The 21426-nt window shown below is 37.0% G+C and overlaps 1 pseudogene; it reads right to left on the bottom strand.

Moving 5' to 3' along the window:
* Positions 1 to 2816: 2816 nt before the first annotated feature.
* LOC149540646 ((R)-mandelonitrile lyase-like pseudogene) lies at positions 2817 to 5708 on the bottom strand (annotated as a pseudogene).
* Positions 5709 to 21426: the final 15718 nt, after the last annotated feature.

Raw genomic sequence — 21426 nt, 5'->3', positions numbered from 1 at the left:
TGATCTAGAATCTTCTATAAACCATTTTGGAAATTATAAATAGGGGTGTTTAGGTTTAGGTTAAAGAGAGACTAAGAGATTTGGAGATGATATGTTTCTAGAATGGTGAATTGAATCTTAATCATAGATTTTGAAGTTGTATTTTGTTGGCCATAACCCAGAATTCCTTATAGTTGGACATGTATGTTGATGAATCAATAGAGTTTTGTTGTTTCTTCTCTTCTTGGTGTTGTTCTATATGTTTCTTTCTTCCATTGTGTTTATTTAGTGAGGTGATTGGATAGTTAGGTTTGTCTTTGGCCCTAGCTTTATTATCCCTCCTTGCATCAACTTGAGCCCTGAGAAAACTAACCAATTTTTTGAGAAGAAGAACATCATGGGTGGTTTGTCAAAACATGTGGAACCTAGAAACAACAAATAATTCAAGCATAAAAAGGATATCTGGGGTTATTTTGTCAAGGAGGGATTACATTCTTATATCTTGGTGATGAAAAGCCACAATATCACCCTCTTGACTAAGTTTTCTTACTTGTGGAACAAGGGTAAGGTGGAGATAGGGAGTATCAATTTTGTGGTGATGCCAAAGATGATTAGTTAAGTGACAAGCATGGATTATGTTGGTGTTCAAATTAAAAAAGGTACACTGGATTATAGAAAATTTAGGTGAAAATTATTTTAAGGAATAGAAGAACTACTTAGAATTAGATCTTGAAATGGTTATGATAGAGTCTCCCTTTCTAGTCCCTTTAGAGCCATATGCTACTATTTAATCAAGTATTTCACTCTTGAAAATCAATTTATGTCCTATCATGGCTAAAATTTTCCTTTTCTTAACATGTTGAGACATGAGGTAAAGTAAACATCTCATTCTTCCTATATTACTCTCTAGTCAACATTATCATCTTGGGAGAAAACCCTCCTACCCCTCAAGGGCTCATTTTTTTCCTTTACCATCATGTATGTGCTCACCATCTGGGGTTTTGTAGATGTTTCTCATCCATTGAAATCCCTACTACTTCTAAAGGGCCTATGTCTTTAGTGGTTATTAAAGAAATCTACTCAAAAAAATCCACTCTAGAGCCATCCCAATCCATAGAAAACCCTCACTTCTCCAAGCCTAAGAAGCTTAACATTTCTATAGAACAATCCTTTTTTCTTGAAGCCCCCAAAAAAAGTAAGATTGCTTCTGCTAAATCTAGGCCCACCAGTACCCCTAGAAAAAGAAAATGGTGGAACACATTATTGACATTGACAAAAATGATGGGGAGGAATTTTTTAATTTTGAGGTGGAGGAAGGAGCTATGGACTCCAAAAAATAGAAGTGGAATACCATTATGAGGAGAGAAGATTGACAAGATTAAAAAAAAAAAAAGAGTAGAGATGTAAGGAGGAAAGAAAGGACAATTCTCGCAATTCCCAAATGCAAGATAAGGAGGAAGAGACAATAGTGGATAAAATGCCAGAGAAAGTAGTGGGTTGCTCCTCTGAAGATGTTGATTTTGAAGCAAAAGTGGAGGATATTGATGAGGATACCTAGATTCCCAATGAAACGAAAGTGTTGGTGGACCTAATGATTTTTAGTGATGAAAAGATTAAGTCCTTTGATAAAACTAATGTAGGGGAACAATATTTTTCCCCTCCTATTGTCTAAAGACTTCAAAAAGGATCGTGAAAAAAGTTTTTCTGAAATTAATGACAAGACTGGTGAGCTAAACAATAAGTTTTTAAAATGCCATTACTAGACATGAATTAAGAGTGTTTGTTTTCACTATTTGCAAGGTACAGAAGGAAATGATGACAAAGGCTATGTTGGGGGTGATCAATGGGAAGAGTTAGCTGAGAAAGGCAAGCCAAACCAAGGAAGAAAAGTGCAATGAAATAAAGTGTCATATGGATCGAGAACTAGATTGAAGAGATCAAGTACCTTAATGAATATTGGGAGAAAATAAATCAGCCCTAACTCCTCTTTTATATGTTTTAGGCACTCTTTTAGTTTTCTAGTGGTTACCTATTTAATATGTGGTTTTTTAAATTATGTTACTAGGCCCTCAACTCTGTTGAGTTGGTTTTTGATAATTGATAACTCTAATAATCCCCACTATTTTTGGGGTATTAAGACACTTATTTTGGTTAGTAAGTTTAGTAGTTTAAAGTTTAGAATTATGTTAGGTATGGATGGTTTAAACTACTCAAGAACATGACATGTTTTGATTATTTTGATGCCCTATAAGTTCTAGGTGGGACTCTAATCACTGTGGTTAGAGTTTGCTTCTCTAATGCTTGGCTATTATGGCCCAGGGTAGAGATGGTATGTTTTTTTTGCTATTATCTAGGTTCATGACTCTCTTCCTACCTTTTTTAATCAAGACTTTAGAATTTTGACATTCCAATCTTAAATCTTGAAATAAATGTACCATACACAATGGGTATAAATGCAAAATCAATGACATTACACCTACTCAAAATAGTTTAATAATATTTATATATTGAAGGATATGATAAATAAGGTAGTTGTATAATAAATTTCAAATAATAAGTGAATTAACTCTCCTATAAAGATAAATGTCAACCTTTTCCATCAAAAATTTATTAACAAAATAATAGTAGTTTTGAAAAAATATTTGTTTAAAAGTTACATAAATCATGAAATACAAAAAAATAAAAATTATTTTGATTAAAATTGAAAAATACACATCTATGGTATGACAAATTTAATACAAATGTCTTACAAATGATATTTTTGGCATCTTTTAAATCATTGTATTTAAGATATCTTAATTGGACATTCTCATGTATGGTATTGCCTCATAGCCATAACATTGTTTTAGATAATATCTAAATTGTCTATAAAATTAGAATATTCCAATGTTTTTGTGAAAATCTTGAATAGAAAATTCTTCTCAACTCATACAAAAATCCCACGGTCTTGCAAAATCTTCACTCCTATATATCTGCAATCTCACAAGTTTCATTAATATAAGTAATGATAATCAAATAACAAAAATTAAAAGTCAAATAACAAATGCAAAGTTAATGTGCATATGATAGATACCTTCAAAGCATCATAGTGGTTGCTTGTGGATTAGTTCTAGGGCTATCTCTAAAAGTGGAAGCATCCACAATCCTTATTCCAATAACACCTTTGAGTCAATACCTTTTATCAATTACATGGCCAATATCACAGCCTCCATGGAAATGCCATATGGTGGCAAGATTATCTCTGCAGAACTTTCCTAGGGCCATCTCATCTGATTTATTCTGGGGTAGATCTGAGCCAATGAAATGTAGCCCACTTGTGCCATTAGAATAATTAAAGGAAAATCTCTATAGAGAATTTGTTTCATAAATATCAGCTATTACCTTGAGACCTTGCACACATTTTTTCATATCTTCAGGCTAAAAATAGTAGTTATAACAAACAAAAGGATTGTCTCTAGGATCCTTGCTAGTTAGACATATATTTTCTCTTGATAATGGATAAGCTATTTTCTGAAGGATTGAGTGTCCAGACCCATTTACAAAGGTAGATCCATTTGAGAAAACTTGTTGGAGAAAGCTACTGGCATATATGTAGATCTTCTAATTATTTAGTATGCCCGCCACTTGTATGCTAGAAAAATTGAGTGGCATAGGAGATAATATTTTTACTGATGTGCGTGGATTATCTTGGATCCTTTTTCCTACTAAAGGTACATTTTTTAAAACAGGTATATTTAATTTCTTAAGATCTTTGGAGGGGCCTATTCCACTCAAGAGCAGAAGCTGAGGGCTTCCTATAGCTCCTACTGATAGAATTACTTCACCCAAAGATGATGACTCATCAAGTAGCACCTAGTAAGAACTACCATTGATGGAATTTATGAATTCTACTCCATGAGCCTTCAAATTTTCTACAAAAAAGGTTGTAGAACTATATTAGAAGAAAAATAACATTTAACAAAATTAAATTTGAAACAAACTAGTTAGTTTTGACTGTTTAGCATTTTTAATTTAGAAATAAAATAGTTAGCTTTAACTGTTTAGCATTTTTAATTTAGGAATTACTTATTACTATATGATGTTAAAATCAATCGATTAATCAAATAAAAAGAAACATGTGAAGAAGCATTTCTAACTAATAAGACTTTCCATTTGCAACCAAATATATTAGATTAGGTCAGGTCTAACTAAAAATATGCCTCCATTTTAATGAGAGTTTTGTGAGAAATATATTAAATTAAATTTAACACTCACAACTCTAAACCTAAAATCTTTTCTCGGCACTTAAAACTACTCGACACATGAAGGTGTCAAGTGCTAGTTTTGCTCAGCACTTGATGGTGTCAAGTGATAGGTTGCTTGGCACTTGATGGTGCCAAGTGACAGGAAACAGGCGCAGAGTTGACTCGGCACACAAAAAATGCTCAGCACCAATGGATGTCGAGTGAGCTTGGCTCCAACTGAGAAAGAGGATGCCAAGTGTTTTGTTTCAAACTAAATAAATAAAACTTAAAGAATATTTCAACGCAAATGGTTTCACCATTAAAACCAGAGAGCCAAGTTTTAACCTTTCAACCAAGTTTCTCAAATACAATGAATAGAAGAGGAAGAACAATAGATTCAAGTATGCCTGCTTGCTTTTCTAATCAACAAATATTTAAACTATTACAAAATTTGGGAGCATTCGGATTCAACCAGAAAACCCTAAACTAACCCTAAACTAATAATACCTCAAACTTCAATAAACTTTAAAACTTGCAGCTCTAATGGCTTGTTACCCAAACATTTTACAAAGGATTTAATTATATTAATTATTTTGTAAGAGAGAGAGAGAGATTAGTCCTATTGAAAAATCAAACTTTCTCTCTCCCTGTACTTTTCTCTCTCCACATACTAAAACCTTTAGAGAGAAGTACAGGTTAAGGTTTTGGTTTGGGTTTTCACTCTCTCTCTTCCAACTTTTCTCTCTCCACGTACTTTTCTCTCTCCATGTACTAGAACCTTTTAGAGAGAAGTACATGGTTTGAGTTAGGGTTTGAGTTTTCACACTCAACTTTTCTCTCTCCACATACTAGCCATACTCTCTCTCCCTGTACTCCAACTTTTTGACCTAATTCTAACCCGAACCTCCCAACCCAAAATTCAACTTGAAAATAACCACTGGCTCTAAATAAAGTTCACTAAAATAATTTGAAACATTGGTTCTATTCATGGAGAAGGCACTTGTATGTCAATCATGGTGAATGTGAAGGTGGTAGCTTGAATTTTTGTCTTTGCACCTGATAATACCTTGAGATGATTCAAATTTATGCAATTATAACTCTACAACTTATTCATATCTGTATTTTCTTTCCACATTGAGAGGTGGACAAGGCATATGAATGAAGACACAGGTAGCATGGTCTCATCATCAAAGGTTTGCAATATTTGATGCTATCAAGATGGGGTTGTAATAGAGCCAAATCAAACACATAGCAATAGATCTCCACTATCATTTGAATTGCTCTTTGTTGTTACTACATTAATCATAGATGTATTTAGTGCTCACGATACCAGAAAGGTCCTACCACCCTCGCAAAGCTTGGTTTCACATATATCCATCTTTGCAAATTTGATTGAAATTTATTCTCTATCAAACAAACGGCTCTATACAAAAGAAACTACCTCATTAACTTGTCATTACCAAGGTTTGTCACCAACACAAATAAAGTAACAGTTCTTGAAGCCATTTTAGAAATCAAACTCGATAAGCAATGAAGTCTTGGCAATAAATTAGTGTTGTCTAATGTCTCCACTTTTTTGACAGTCCTGAGTCAAGACAAATATGAATTGATATGTCTGCATGTTACTCAATCATCCATGCAATAGAGATTTGCGGCTTCACAACATTAATGAGGCATGTGAATCATTTTTTTATTGCCCTCTTGGGACATAATATAGCTTTGATAGGTTGAACCAGGCATGTGAATTGTTTGAAACAATGCCATATTCAATACAGATGTGCATTCCATTCAAGTCCAATCTTAAGCAACACACAGTATCCAAAACATAGGAAGCTACTGATATAGAGATTACGCACAAGCCAAAAGGATAATAGAAAGCTTCACTGTGAAAAATCATACCATCATTGTCTGTGACATCAGGAAGGTGGACTTGAAATGCATTAAGTCGAGAGGAATTCTTGAGCTCACTGAAACATCACATCAAAAACATCTTCTTCACACATGACCGGTGAGGCAGCATGCCAACATTATATCTATTGATTCTAATGAAGCGCGACTAATCCAAATTAGCATAGCTAAAGTGAGAACCATGCAAGGATAAAGCCACAAGCAAGGAAAGTTAGGAGCGGAGGAAATTTCCAAGTGTTTGAGAAAATGTCCTTATTCATCCTACACACAGTAAGGAGGGAATACTGATGCTTAGCATGGGTGTATCTCACATATATACTCATAGATGGCATTGAGATACAAAAAACACTATAATGGTTTGAAGAATACATTAACAAGCCACAGGTGGAGAATGGAGCTTTTAAGTAATTCTCACTACGTCTGAAATATTGCTAGCATGAAAATTAAGGGATAACATGTCGTAACTCTACACTCCATAGTTGATAAGTAGTCGTGCAAGATGGAATATTTAGAGAAACCATTGAGAAATCAATGCTCTTAAATAGAGAATATAAAGTAACTCACATCTTCCTAGCGTGCAATCAGCTCATTGGAAATATCAGATGCATGTAAACTATTCAACAAAATGCCAAGTCAAAGATGTGCTCATATTGTTTGATGAAATGCCCCTGCTGCATCTAAAAGTCAGATTCTCAAAGTGAAGTGAAGATTGTGGTGAAGTTTTATAATTGAAGAAGATTTAACATCAAATTTGATATATAGAAAAGTGGCTATTGACTCCACACTATTGCCAGGACAGCCCTTGACAGGTGATAATATGAGGTATAATTTTCAGGGTAAGGAACCTCTTGTAATACTAAAAAGCACACTCCTTGAAATATCTGACACAAAGATGGGGCATTTAGAAATTGCAAACTTCTGGAAGATGATGAGAAAAGAAGATAAATCACCCCTAGCACGTCGAACGATGTAAAGTGATCTAGCCCATGCAGGAGGACATCCACTTGCAGTTCAATGTGTGGAATTGGTTTTAGAATGTATCAAGGCATATGATCAGAATTCGAGGGACATCAAGATTGTAGTAGGTAATGTCATGGCAAGTTGGACCCAATATCTATATCCATCACTTTTAGATTGCTAGTAAGAGAGGAGTTCACAAAAAATTCTAAAGAAGATGCCCAGGGTTATTTTCATCAGAATAAGAAAACATGTCTCAATGTTATTGCTAAAAGTTGGCTCGATCAACCCAAGCGAGGACAATCACAATTGCCAAGAATGTTATGCAGGAATATCTTTAATGAAGACATTTTTGATATGATAGTTCTTCTCAATAGAGTGCTGGGAAATCAGATGGCTGAAGATTTTCAAGATTGGATTTTTTTCTATATTAATAACATCACCACTGGGAAACAATTTATATATTGGGGAGAAATGATTAGCGATGCCCTCCATTACCAGTTGACAGGATTCAATGCAAATCAAGGATTTTACATTTCCTCATATCTCATGTATGCAATTGCAAGTATGAAGTCATGGCCCGGTCTAAATCCTTATGGGGAGTATAGCTTAACCACTCAAATTTATAACTATTACCCCTAGTTGCAATTAAAATAGAGCAATGTACAATTCTACAGGGTGAATGATGCTTTTTCTATGCTCACTGCTAGGGATTTACAAGGATACATAGGACTTCAATTTTCTACTGAAGTGGCTAGTCTCATTAGTATTTATGGTAGCTTCTTCATACAATAACCTTGATTCACTTACATCCACATCAGAGGCTTCCAAGATTTTCCTCTCATGTTGCCTCACTTCATAGATGATAGGTTGGTACTTTTAGAAGTCTGCAAGCAAATTGGTCAAGTAAACAAAAAGTGCAGGAACAAAAGATCAATCCCTTTCCCAATTAGCATTGGACATTACAGTTGTTTATCTTTTTCGGATGCTCAAAATATTGAGAGATCCATGGTGAACATAACTCTACACTCTTTCTACAATTTCTTTCCATTTGATGGTAGCAGGTATGTTAAAAATAACTTGGCACTTGGACCTGGCTATCTTCATTTCCCCACATTGGAAGATTATTGGGTGAATTGTGAGAATGATTTCGAAGTTAGAAAAAGGGATTGGATGAGATATAAAATACAACAAATCATTGATTACAAAATGGGATGGGATGTGACAGGCACAACAGAGGATGGGTCAGACTTGATTGATCCTTACTTCTTTGAGCGGATACAGTTACTAGAATTGCCATATATCAATTGGTTACTACCAGAACTAAAAGACCTCAAAGAAAGGACTTTCTTTGTGATTCAATGAACTAAGACTTGGTTAAAGAATAAAGTCAAAGAAGCCACTACTACTAAGTCAACAAGAAGAAGTAGTGTAAATAATAATAATATTTCTCAAGAAGGAACATCAATTTCAGCCATTCCATCTTCTATTCCTACATCTTTAGGCTCTTTACATAGCACACAAGGGGGAGATGATGGTGAAGACTAGATAAATGAGTTGATCTAGCATCAACATGTGAACTCAACGTGGTCACTAGGAAGAAGAGATCAAAACCCAAGGAGAAGAGCTTAAAGCCAATCCAACAAATGATTGATGAAGGTCCTGAGATGAATACTTTACCATCATTTGTAGATGAGATGATTCAATCCATAGCATCTCCTACAAGCTCATTATCTCCCAAAAGCACAAAAGAAATCCAAGAGGAGCCAGTTGTAGAAAATGTGCATAACTTGGACTTATCATCTACAGTCTTATAGGTTCCTTCAGTAATCAACCCATCTGCTAGTATTTCAACATCTTGGTTACAACAAAGTTTAGAGAGAAAGAAGAAAAGGATGATTCAATTGGAAGTGCCCAATCTAGATGTTGTAGCTGACTTAATGCACAGAAGTACAAAGATAAAGAAGACTAAAATGGATTCTAGACTAGCAGTGAACCCTACTTCAGGTAATTTATCTGTTGAAATTGCACAACCAGTCACAGAGAAAGACATAAATGAGGCAAATGAATTTGATTTTAGCATCACTAAAGTGGATCTAGGCTGGACTACTCGTGAAGGGAAAGAACACAATTTTCAAGTGTCAGCTACTATCCTAATAGAACAATCAAGGAGAGATAAGCAAGTAAAGAATCAACTCAAGTGTCAAGTTTGAGCTCTTTCTTCATGCGTCAGATTGATGGGTGGTGACTCCTCTCTAGATCATAGTTCATCCACAGAAAGTACAGAAGATTCAAAGAAGATGTTTGATGAAGAAACCATTCAAAACATAGGAGAATGTCAAACTTATGGTAAGATGGTAAAAGCGTGGGTAAAAAGCATGAAAGAACAGGCATCAAGCTTATTTCAAGATGTTCAAGGTACATTTACCAAAGCAAATCATATACAAAAAAGCATTCAAAAAGAACTGACAACTCTCAAGGAACAAAAAACATTCTGGAGAGAAATTGATGCCAATTTAGTAGAGATTAGAGGCACGGACAGAAATATAGTCAAGTCACTAAAGTTAATCAGCACTAGAGAAGAAGAAAAAATTGATATATGGCTGGAAAACATCTGATGGAAGAATGATAGTATGAATGAACAATTAATTGAAGGAGAACAATTCTTAAACTCATGCAAGTTACTGAAAAAAAGGGCCTTGGGGGAAATACCGATGATCGTAGAAGGTATTCCTATTAGTGAACATACTCAAAATCTAGACATACCTTCCATCTTGAAATGCATAGAGAAAAAAATGAACACCAAACTTGGCAGTAAACAAAGTTCAAATGCTAGTGTTATGATGAGACTGAGCAGTCTCTCAGTAGCATTGAACTCCTGTACTCAAAACTTGTTAGGTTGTGTCATAGAATTGGAGGAAATTAGAAAGAGACATGAGTTGTGTAAGCTGAAGATGCAGAGTTTAATCATCAATAAGAACAAAACTTTGGCTCAAGTCATCAAATCATTCAGAGCATACAAGGCAAACTTGACTCAGTTGCTGGTAACACCTACAGATCAAGGAACGAGCTCAACGAATTAAAAGTTAGAAGTATTTCTGTCTAAAGTTGTCTTAGAATTTTATTGATGTATTTTGTAAAAAGTTCAACTTTAGAATTAACTCTAGTTTTCATTTTTCTAACCATAGTTAAGCTTCAAAGGTTAGAGTTGGTTATGAATCATCTTCAAGTAGTCCAAACTCTAACTTTTTGGGTAGTTACGAACCCGAAAAGTTGGTTAGTCTAGATTGGCTATAAATTCTTGGAAATCAATGTAATAAGGGACTTTTTGGACTTGGATATAGGGGAACACTTATGCTCTAATCATAAAGCAATTTTTGGAAAGTGTGTACAATTGTTGTTTTTGTGTAATCAGTTATTTCTTTCTTTCTTGGTGCAAGAAATAAAAGGAAGTATAGTTAGTGTTCTCTCTCCAAGGAATCTGGATTGTTAAAGTGTTGATTCATCTATAATTACTTTCATGGTATGATGTGAGTATTTTTGGATGGTTGAATTAGCATTGTGTGGGTGAAAGTTCTCAAGCGTAGTCCTTGATAGCTCTCATTAATAGTTTACTTCATTTTTATGAAAATGTTGAAGGCATGTGGTGCATTTGCTGTCAATGGTTTTCCTTCCTATTTTCTAAGTTCTTCTTATCCTTATTGAAAAATCTAAAATTTCATCTTACAAGGGAGTTGCCCCTCTAAATGCAGAGGAAGGCTGAATATCAAGGGCCTATCCAACTGTTGTGAACGATTTGCCACATACACTCTGTTGGGCAATTTCTACAGTGACAAATCTGTTTACCAACAGATTTTTGGTGACTCTGCTGAGGAGACTGGATGAGAAAGATTGATAGTTTCCTATGATGAAGTACAATGGTGCTTCTACATGAAAATGTTTTTCTAGTTCTCCAACCAAACCTTAGCTTCCAACATACCCAAAAGGATATCATTTTAGACTTGAACACTTTAGCCTAGAGGTTTAGATGAAGTGTAGAGGAATATCACCAAGTGAATCAAGTTCTTGAAGAAGAAGAAGAGTTCAGAGAAATCTTGTGAAGAGCCCGTATTGGTCAGAATGTTGTAGTTACTGAAAGAATAGTGGTCATTCCAAGAAGAAACAGACAGAATCTTGGTCATAGTCAAGGGAAAATAAATAATAACCACTAAGCTGGCTGATAAACCATACACCTAGGTTGATAGACAAAAGGCTTTGGTAGACGAAGATTTTGGAGCTCTTTGGAAGTTAGATTTTAAGCCAGTAACTCCTAAGAAGAAGAAGAAGGTCAAGTCTGTTAGTAGGTCTTCTTCACCAACTAAGGCTACTACTTCTCTTGCAGCCTTTCAAGCTTTGTACCTTTAGCTATAAATTTGTAGCCCTTGAATATCATTCTTTTGTCTATGGTACATCAAGCACCGTAGCCACCAGTCCCATGGGAAGCTGCTATTGGTCCTCTAGATTTAGGGAACCAATTACATGACATGCCTGTTGGTTCTCAAAAAATTCTTCCCAAGTTTTTTGGTGACGGAAAAGTCACTACTAATCAGCATATAAGTGCTTTCTTTACAGCAAGAAGTGTTCTTGCAATCCAACATGAAGATGTTTATGTCCGTCTTTTTGTTGAAACAATCACTGAAGCCGCAGTTGAATGGTTTGGACAGCTACTGATGGGGACACAACCCAACAACAGAATGGACACAATAGAAAAGGGAAATTATATTAACTGAGAAAATAAGCTAGTACAAACAGTGCAGAGAAAATAAACTTCAAATCATGCCCTACGGGCTTACAATAGCATAAATCTGGAGAATATTTCTCCTTATAGCACCTCCTCTCAAACTCCACCCCGAACTGCCTTTTACAATGCCAGAAATCTCCTTAAATAGACCCCGGAGGGTTAAGGACTAGGAGTACATTCTAGAAAGTGCTAGTAGGCATCCACCGAAAAAATAGAAGGTTCCAGAAGCTGCATTAGAAGTTGGTGCAAATCTAGAAGAATCCAGAAACGGTAGTCGAACTTTCGGGAGGCATAACTTTTGAACCGTAGCTCCGATTGACAAACCGTTTACATTTTTGAAAAGCTCTCGAAGCGCTCTATAGCCCTATAGACAAGCTTCACTCATCCCCCATTTTTCAACCCTTTTTGAGGTCATTTAATGCCCCAAACCTGACTTTGAAGCATTCTTAGGAGGTCTCCAAAACCCAAAAAACTGCAATAACTTTCAAACCATGAGGCCTATTCACCTGATTCTTTTTCTGGAATGCTCTAAATCATGATTACACTCTTCTAGCCAATTCACACCTTCTAGTTTACCAAAATGATGGCTCAAATACATGCTCCTATTTTTTAGGGATTTTCAAATGCACTGATAGTTGAACTATGAGAGTTGGAACCTTTATTTGAGCTAAATGGGTATCCAAAAATGTAAATACATAAAACAGAAACTAAGTCTAAGTACATTTTTTTTTTTGGGTGACACAGGATTGCCCTTATACCTCTGGATGCTCCTGCATCAGACACCCAGGGTAGATTGAAAAGTGACCCTGTCACTTTATGGATGGTAGAGGAAATCCCAAATGGGAAACCTCAGCTGCTGAAATCCAAGTTGAGTCCTCGATCGGCCATCCTTTCCATTTGACCAAATACTCTTCATACTGCCTATTTCTGGTACTCCTACTCACACGATGATCTAAAATGTCTTCTATCTCCTCCTTCTTAGAAGCAGGAATTGGACATGGCTCTAAAACCAGCTCCTCATCTGCACCATCATCATGATACTCTGTTAAATCTGCAATGTTGAAAATGGGAGAAATGTGAATACCATCTGGCAGCTCCACCTCATATGCATTTCTTGAGTTATGTTTCTTCAAAATTTTGCAGGGGCCAAATTTCTTCATTTTCAGCTTTTTGTAAGTACCAACTGGAAATCTTTCTTTTCGTAAGTGCACCATGACTAGATCCCCTACTTGGAATTCCTTATGTCTTCTCCTTGCATCAGCCCTAGCTTTATACTCTTGATTCATCTTGATAATGCGTGCTTGAACCTCCTCATGTAGATGCTTGATGTGTTCAGCAAATTCCTCAGCTTCAGCACTTGTTCTCTCCCCTTGTTCTATCTTCCTCAATTCTGGTGCAGTCCTTGGGCTATTTCCATATACAATTTGAAATGGTGATTTTCCAGTACTCCTCTTTACAGAGTTATTATAAGCAAACTCTGCCTGTGGTAGAATCAAATCCCATCCCTTGGGCTTATCTCCAACTAAACACCTCAGCAAATTGCCCAGACTTCTATTTACCACTTCTGTTTGGCCATCAGTCTGTGGGTGATGCGTGGAACTGAATTTCAAGTCTGTTCTCAACTTCTTCCACAATGTCCTCCAGAAATACCCCACAAATTTAGTATCTCTATCAGAAACTATACTCCTTGGAAGACCATGTAGTCTTACCACCTCTTTGAAAAACAACTCTGCAATATGGACATCATCATGAGTTTTGTGGCATGGAATGAAATGTGCCATTTTGGAGAACCTATCCACCACCACGAATACTGAGTCATTACCCCTTTGTGTCCTTGGCAATCCAAGAACAAAATCCATACTTATGTCCTCCCATGGCCTTGATGGAACAGGCAATGGCTGATATAGGCCAGTATTTTGACTAAACCCCTTGGCAACTTGACAAACTTGGCAACTCTGTACAAACTTCTTCACATCCTGTGAAATTTGAGGCCAAAAATAATGTTCTCTAAGAATGGAAATGGTCTTATCTCAACCAAAATGTCCTGCCATCCCTCCACTATGTTTCTCCTTAATCAGATTTTCCGTCATGGAACTCCTTGGAATGCACAATTGACTAACTTTGAACAACATGCCATCCTGAATCAAATAATCTAACCACTTGGTTCTATCTATAGCAACAGGTTCTTTACAAGCTTTCCATGCTTCAGCAAAATCAGGATCCTCGGGGTACAAATTCTTGAGTTCATCAAACCCAACTACTTCAACCTGCATTGTTGTAAGCAACAACTGTCTCCTACTTAGTGCATCTGCAACCCTGTTAGATTTTCCACTTCTATGCTTCAACAGAAATGTATAACTCTGCAAGAATTCCACCCACTTCATATGCCTCTGATTCAATTTACCTTGGCTATTTAGGTACTGTAATGCCTGATGATCAGTATACAAAACAAATTCCTTTGGCAATAAATAGTGCCTCCATTTCTTTAAGGCTTGAACTATTGCATAGAACTCTTGATCATAAACAGAATACTTCTTCTTTGCATCATTCAATTTTTCACTAAAATATGCAATAGGCTTACCTTCTTGGCTTAATACAGCCCCAATAGCACTACCACTAGCATCACAATCCACCTGGAATAATTTTCTAAAATTTGGAAGTGCCAACACAGGTTGTTCAGTCACCTTCTTCTTCAGCAATTCAAAACTTCTCGCGGCTTCTGCAGTCCATTTGAACTCTTTTCTATCCCCTCTTATTGTATTAGTTAGAGGTGCACATATGCCACTGAAATTCTTAATAAACTTCCTGTAAAAACTAACCAGACCATGAAATGATCTTACCTCAGTAGCAGACCTTGGAGTAGGCCATTCCAAGATGGCTTTTACCTTCTCTGGATCCATTTTGAGACCTTCAGGTGATATACCAAATCCCAAATAGACTAACTCCCTTTTTGTAAAGACACACTTCTTTAGATTAATTAATAGTTTCTCTTCCCTTAGCCTTTCAAGGACACTACGAATATGCAGTAAATGTTCTTCCAAAGTCTTGCTGAAAATTAAAATATCATCCAAATAGACAATAACAAATTTTCCCAAGAACTTCTTAAGTACCTCATTCATGAGTCGCATGAAGGTGCTTGGGGCGTTCGTCAATCCAAAGGGCATGACTAACCACTCATAAAGACCCTCCTTGGTCTTGAAGGTTGTTTTCCACTCATCTCCTTCACGAATCCGTATTTGATGATAGCCACTCTTCAGATCTATCTTTGTGAAGTACTGAGCTCCACTCAAGCAGTCCATAAGATCATCCATCCTTGGCAAAGGAAACTGGTACTTGATGGTTATCCTATTTATAGCTCGGGAATCTGTACACATCCTCCACTCTCCATCCTTCTTTGGTGCGAGTACTGCAGGTACTGCACATGGACTCAGACTCTCTCGAATCAAGCCCTTCCTCAATAGCTCCTAAACCTGTCTATTTAGCTCCTCTGTTTCAGTAGGAGTCATCCTGTGAGCAGCCTTGTTAGGAAAACTAGCTCCTGGAATCAGATCTATCTGATGACTGATTTGCCTTACTGGTGGCAATCCATCTGGAACATTATCAGAGATAATATCTCCAAATTCCCCTAGTAAATCTGTAACTTCAAATGGTATTTCACTACTACCTTCTTTATCTTTCCTAGGAATCAAAGCATAGCACATGCGCTGATGTTTCATGCCATCTAAAAACTTCCTTCCATCAACAAGAAAAATCCTAGCACTGCTACATACCTTTTCACCTTCCTTTTTCATGGGCTTCAATTTGTGGCGAACTCCATCCTTTGTCAGAGAGTATGTGTTTTCATGTCCATCATGTATTGCATGTCTATCAAACTGCCATGGTCTACCCAACAATAGATGGCAAACATCCATCGAAATAACATCACAGAGAACTTCATCATGGTAACTCCCAATTTTGAATTTTACTAAACATTGTTCACTTACCAGGACCTTATGATCATCTTTTACCCAAGAAATCCGATAGGGCTGGGGATGTTTCTCCCTCTTGAGCTTCAGCTTAGAGACCATCTCTTCTGATACCAAGTTATCAGTGCTACCACCATCAATGATCACATCACAAAATTTATCCTCACACTTGCATCTAGTACGGAACAAACTCCTCCGTTGTCCTGGTTCATTCTCACCACTTAGTATAACTCTTTCATTTACCAAGGTCTCTCCTCTTTCTGCATCCTCTGAATATGATGATTGTGCATCCTCATCCACATGAGCAACCCTAGCTTGGCCCTCAGCTCTCCTATCTATTCTTCCTTTTCGTTGAGGGCATTCAAAGGCACGATGACCTTCTTCATTGCAATGGAAACAGGTACCAAGGAAGCCTCCTCTTCCTTGTCCACGTCCTCTACCTCTTCCTCTTTGATTTCCAAAGTCTTGATCACGGGAGTGATTGAAACCCTCATTCCTCTGGTTCCTGCTAGTACCCTCATCTTCATTTTTCTTTTGAGTTTCATTGTGGCCCCCAGATGATCTACCACTTCCCCTTCCTCCTTGACCGCACCCTCTTTTTCTTCCTTCAAACCTTTTACTCGGCTTCTCTTCAAATCGTAGGGCAAACTGGTATGCTTCTTCAACGCTGGTCATTCTTACCAAACTTAATTCCTCCTGGATGCTAGGTCGCAACCCACTGATATAATGAGCAACCTTCTCCTTATTTTCTTTTCCATGCCCCGCTCTAATCAGGAGTCAGTAAAACTCCTCTATGTATTCTTGGACTGATCTTCCTGCTTGCTTTAACCCATGCATCTTCTTAAACATATCAAGCTCGTAGTCCACAGGAATGAACTGCTTCTTCAATTTGTCCACCATGCGATCCCATCTTGTCATCTTCTCCTTTCCTCTTCTAATTCTTTCTAGTTGAATCTCTTGCCACCAGATTTTGACATGGCCTTTCAGTTTGGCCTTTATAAACTTAACCCTATCTGGGTCCCTTATATCCTCATACTCAAAGTATTCCAGTTCATTGATCCAATCGATCAACTCATCCGGTTTCAAATTTCCCGAAAATATACCCACTTCAATTGTAGGTCTTTTCCCAAACTTAGTAATGGCCCTAAAAATCCTTTCCTCTACAGGATTCAGAACTTCCTCATCAACTTCCATTTCTTCCTCTTCATTGTCATCCTCACTATTGTCATCTGCGGCAATATTTGCTCCTCTACGAAGCTCCTCTTGCAATGCTTGTACCTATCTCTGGAGGGCTCTAACCTCCTTAGGGTCAATAGCTCTGGCCCTTCCTCCACGCTCTCTTCATGGAGGCATCTTCTAACTTGAACCCACAACCACACAGTCCTGGTGTAAACTGCCTCACAGTCGGCGCTCTGTCTACACACTCAGGAAAACCCGCTCTGATACCACTTGATGGGGACACAACCCAACAACAGAATGGACACAATAGAAAAGGGAAATTATATTAACTGAGAAAATAAGCTAGTAAAAATAGTGTAGAGAAAATAAACTTCAAATCATGCCCTACAGGCTTACAATAGCATAAATCTGGAGAATATTTCTCCTTATAGCACCTCCTCTCAAACTCCACCCCGAACTGCATTTTACAATGCCAGAAATCTCCTTAAATAGACCCTAGAGGGTTAAGGACTAGGAGTACATTCTAGAAAGTTCTAGTAGGCATCCACCGACAAAATAGAAGGTTCCAGAAGCTGCGTTAGAAGTCGGTGCAAATCTAGAAGAATCCAGAAACGGTAGCCGAACTTCCGGGAGGCATAACTTTTGAACCGTAGCTCCGATTGACGAACCGTTTACATTTTTGGAAAGATATTGAAGTTCTCTATAGCCCTATGGACCAACTTTGCTCATCCCCCATTTTTTGACCCTTTTCGAGGTCATTTAATGCCCCAAACCTGACTTTGAAGCATTCTTAGGAGGTCTCCAAAACTCGAAAAACTGTAATAACTTTCAAACCGTGGGGCCTATTCACCTGATTCTTTTTTTGGAATGCTCTAAATCATGATTACACTCTTCTGACTAATTCACACCTTCTAGTTTACCGAAATGATGGCCCAAATACATGCTCTTATTTTTTCAGGATTTTCAAATGCACTAATAGTTGAACTATGAGAGTTGGAACCTTTATTTGAGCCAAATGGGTATCCAAAAATGTAAAGACATAAAACAGAAACTAAGTCTAAGTACTTTTTTTTTTTTTGGGTGACACAGGATTGCCCTTATACCTCTGGATGCTCCTGCATCAGCTACCAACTGGATCAATTACTTCATGGGTAACTTTTATTCAAGCTTTCGAGAGGAGATTTAAGACTGTTGAAGATGAACATTTGTTCCTTTTCCAGTTGACTCAGATGAAGAAGGAAATTCATGAGCCCATGCGAGAATTCATTGCTCATTTTAATCAGACAGTGAATCGAATTCCTGTCAACAAAAGACCCACTGAAGAAAAGAAAATGAATTTCTTCATCAGTGCTCAACCTTCTGATGTAAGCTTTCAAATACGAAGGACGAGACCTACTAGTCTAGCAGCTGTGCAAACTTTGGCTATCGAGGTGGAAGATGACTTGCTTAGTTCAAGAACATGGAGTTGTGATTTACAAAAGGGAAAAGGTCAGCAAGCTCCTATCTCTACCACTAATCCTTTATATCAAAAATTGGCTAATGATCAATTACAACTCAAAAAGTAGTTGTCTTCTAATCCTCCACCTCTATATCAAGATATCCCAAGGAGGAATTATATGCCATATCAACAAAATAGACAAACTAAGTGGCTACCCCAATCAACACCAAGATTAGCCATCGAACATCCCTCATCATCTGGTAAATAGGCTGCTATGTGTGATTTTCATCTAACAACAGATCATGATGGTGCAAGTTGTCTTGTGATGGCCAGATTCATGCAAATGTATTTAACAACAGAGAAAATAGAAGAACATGTAGCTCCTAAAGATGTAACAGAACCCCTGGTGGGACCTCTTCTATAAACTTTCTAGAATATGAATCTGATGATAAGAAAGCTGAAGATATCAATAATCATTCTTGCAATGCAGCTACACCGACTTGGAGACAAAGATTAGAAGAGAAGTGGGCGAAAGAAGCAAAGGATAAAGCTTCTGTTGAAACTGTTAAGCGAATTCTATCTCGAAAGCATACTCTAGAAGAGCCTTCACAAGCGAAGGAAATAGATAAGCATAAAACCTCTCCCATTGTTGAAGATTCTTTTGATTTTATTGATCATTATAAAAAGACCAAAGTGCAAATTTCTCAGTTAGACTACCTTAAGGCAAACCCTCATCAATTAGAAAGGTTGATCCAATATGTTGGTAAAGGAAAAGGTTCATCTAAGATCACTATCAACCATGAGTCAGAAGTCTCTCTAGAAGCAGAAGATAATTTGGAAGGTCCCATGACTAAGAAAGAATCTTTTTTTGCAGCATCCTTGTCAGATAAACCCGACCCTTTCTATGTTTCTCTTTATATAGCTGGATGCAAGTTAAGTAATTGTATTATTGATTCTAGTGCATCTAATAATGTTATGCCTTCAAAGGTAGCCCATGCCTTAGGACTTTCTTTTAATAAACTATCTAGAAAAGTGTACTCTATGGAAGTGAAACAAGTCCCACTAGTTGGCCAGTTAAAAGATGGTCAAGTAGCACTTGCAGTGCATATTGAGAAGAAGTTAAAACTGAATATCCTAGTTGCTGATATTTCTGCCAGTTATGGGATGCTTTTAAGTAGGAGTTTTTGCAAAGATCTTGGTGGTGAGATCAAGATGGACATGTCTCATGCCCTTATCCCAATTGGAGATAAAAAGGTTAAGCTTAATCCTAAACCTAAAGCTAAATATACGGTCCTGAAATCAGATGATCCAAGAGCTGAAATATTGTATGTTGATACTGGGAATGGAACGTATATGATGACATCCACTGAAGAAGATGTAATTGAGCCTCTCATGCCTAATATAACCAATGAATTATGGTCAATGGAGTTTGATGGATGTTCTTCTTTTTTTGGTTTAGGTGTTGGGATAGTGTTGATATCACCCAAAGGAGAGAAATTTTCAAAAGCTTATAAGTTAGCTTTTGAGACCACCAATAATATTACAGAATATGAAGCCCTTCTACTTGGTCTTGAGTTTGCAAGAGAAAAAGGAATCAAACAACTCAAGGTATTAGGAGATGTAGAATTAATTGTCAACCAGGTGCGGAGACAATATCAAACAAAGAATTCCAAATTGAAAGCGTATAGAAATAGAGTGTGGGATGAGATTGAGCATTTCGATGCTTTTTCTTTATATGCTATTCCTCATGAACAAAATTCTAAAGCAAATTGTCTTGCAATCTCTACATCCCTACTTATTCCTCACCCTGAGTTCAACAGAGACATTTACACAGTAGAGATGATTCATAGACCCAATGTGCCTGATAACGATCAACACTGGCAAGTTTTTGATGATGATGGGCAAATCATTACATTTCTTGAGGGAAGGCCTCCATTTTCAAACTTGAACTTTGAAGGATCATGTAATCATAATGGAACACCATGAGATGATCCTGAGGTTATTCAATTGGAGAGTAATGTTATCCCAAGAGGATTAGTCACCCTAGAGAGTCTTTTTGATAAAGAAGACATAAGGAAAGAGAAAGTTGAGAACACTGAACCTTCTAATTGTTTGGGTTATGAAAAAGTAGATATTGGTTCTGAGGAAAATCCAAAGATGGTCCTAATAGGGAAAGATTTGACATTAGAAGAGAAAGAAGCATTCATGAAATTATTGAGAGCCTACCAACACATTTTTGCTTGGGGTTATGAAGATCTAAAGGAATTCATGAACGCGAAATTTAAACATCAAATTCCTTTGAAACCTGGTTCAACTCCCTTTCAAAAAAAGAAAAGGCAATTCAATACTAAGGTAGATGACACTATTTTCAATGAAGTTGATAAGATGCTTAAAGCAAAGATTATTTATCCCATTCACCATTCAACATGGGTAGCCAATATTGTTCCTGTCAGTTAGAAGAATGGTGAGATAAGAATATGTGTAGAATTTTGCAATTTGAATCAAGCATCACTTAAGGATAATTATGGGCTCCCTATTATGGATCATATTCTGCAATTGGTATCTGGCTCAGAACTCATGTCAATGCTAGATGGCTTCTCTGGTTATAACTAGATCAGTGTCGCACCAGAAGATCAACATAAAATAGCTTTTACCACCCCATGGGGTACGTTTGCTTACAATCGTATGCCTTTTGGTTTGATAAATGCTGGGGCCACATTTCAATAGGCCATGGATCATTCATTCGAGGATTTCAAGAATAAGATCATTGTGATGTATCTTGATGATCTTACAGTGTTTTCAAAATAGAGAAGAGATCCTGTGCATCATCTAGAAGCCATCTTACATCGATGTTGAACTCAAGGCATCTCACTGAATCCTAAGAAGTCTATATTTGGGGTGATAGAAGGTAAACTACTAGGGCATATTGTCTCCAAAGAGGGTATTCAAATAGATCTCGAACAGGTGAAAGCTATCTACCAGTTGTCACTTCCCATG

The sequence above is a fragment of the Cupressus sempervirens genome, chromosome 9 (assembly GCF_028749045.1).
Source record: "Cupressus sempervirens isolate cs-2001-9-10 chromosome 9, ASM2874904v1, whole genome shotgun sequence".
Taxonomy (NCBI): Eukaryota; Viridiplantae; Streptophyta; class Pinopsida; order Cupressales; family Cupressaceae; genus Cupressus; species Cupressus sempervirens.
Note: the sequence above shows the minus strand (reverse complement) of the source record. Positions and strands in the feature narration are given on the sequence as shown.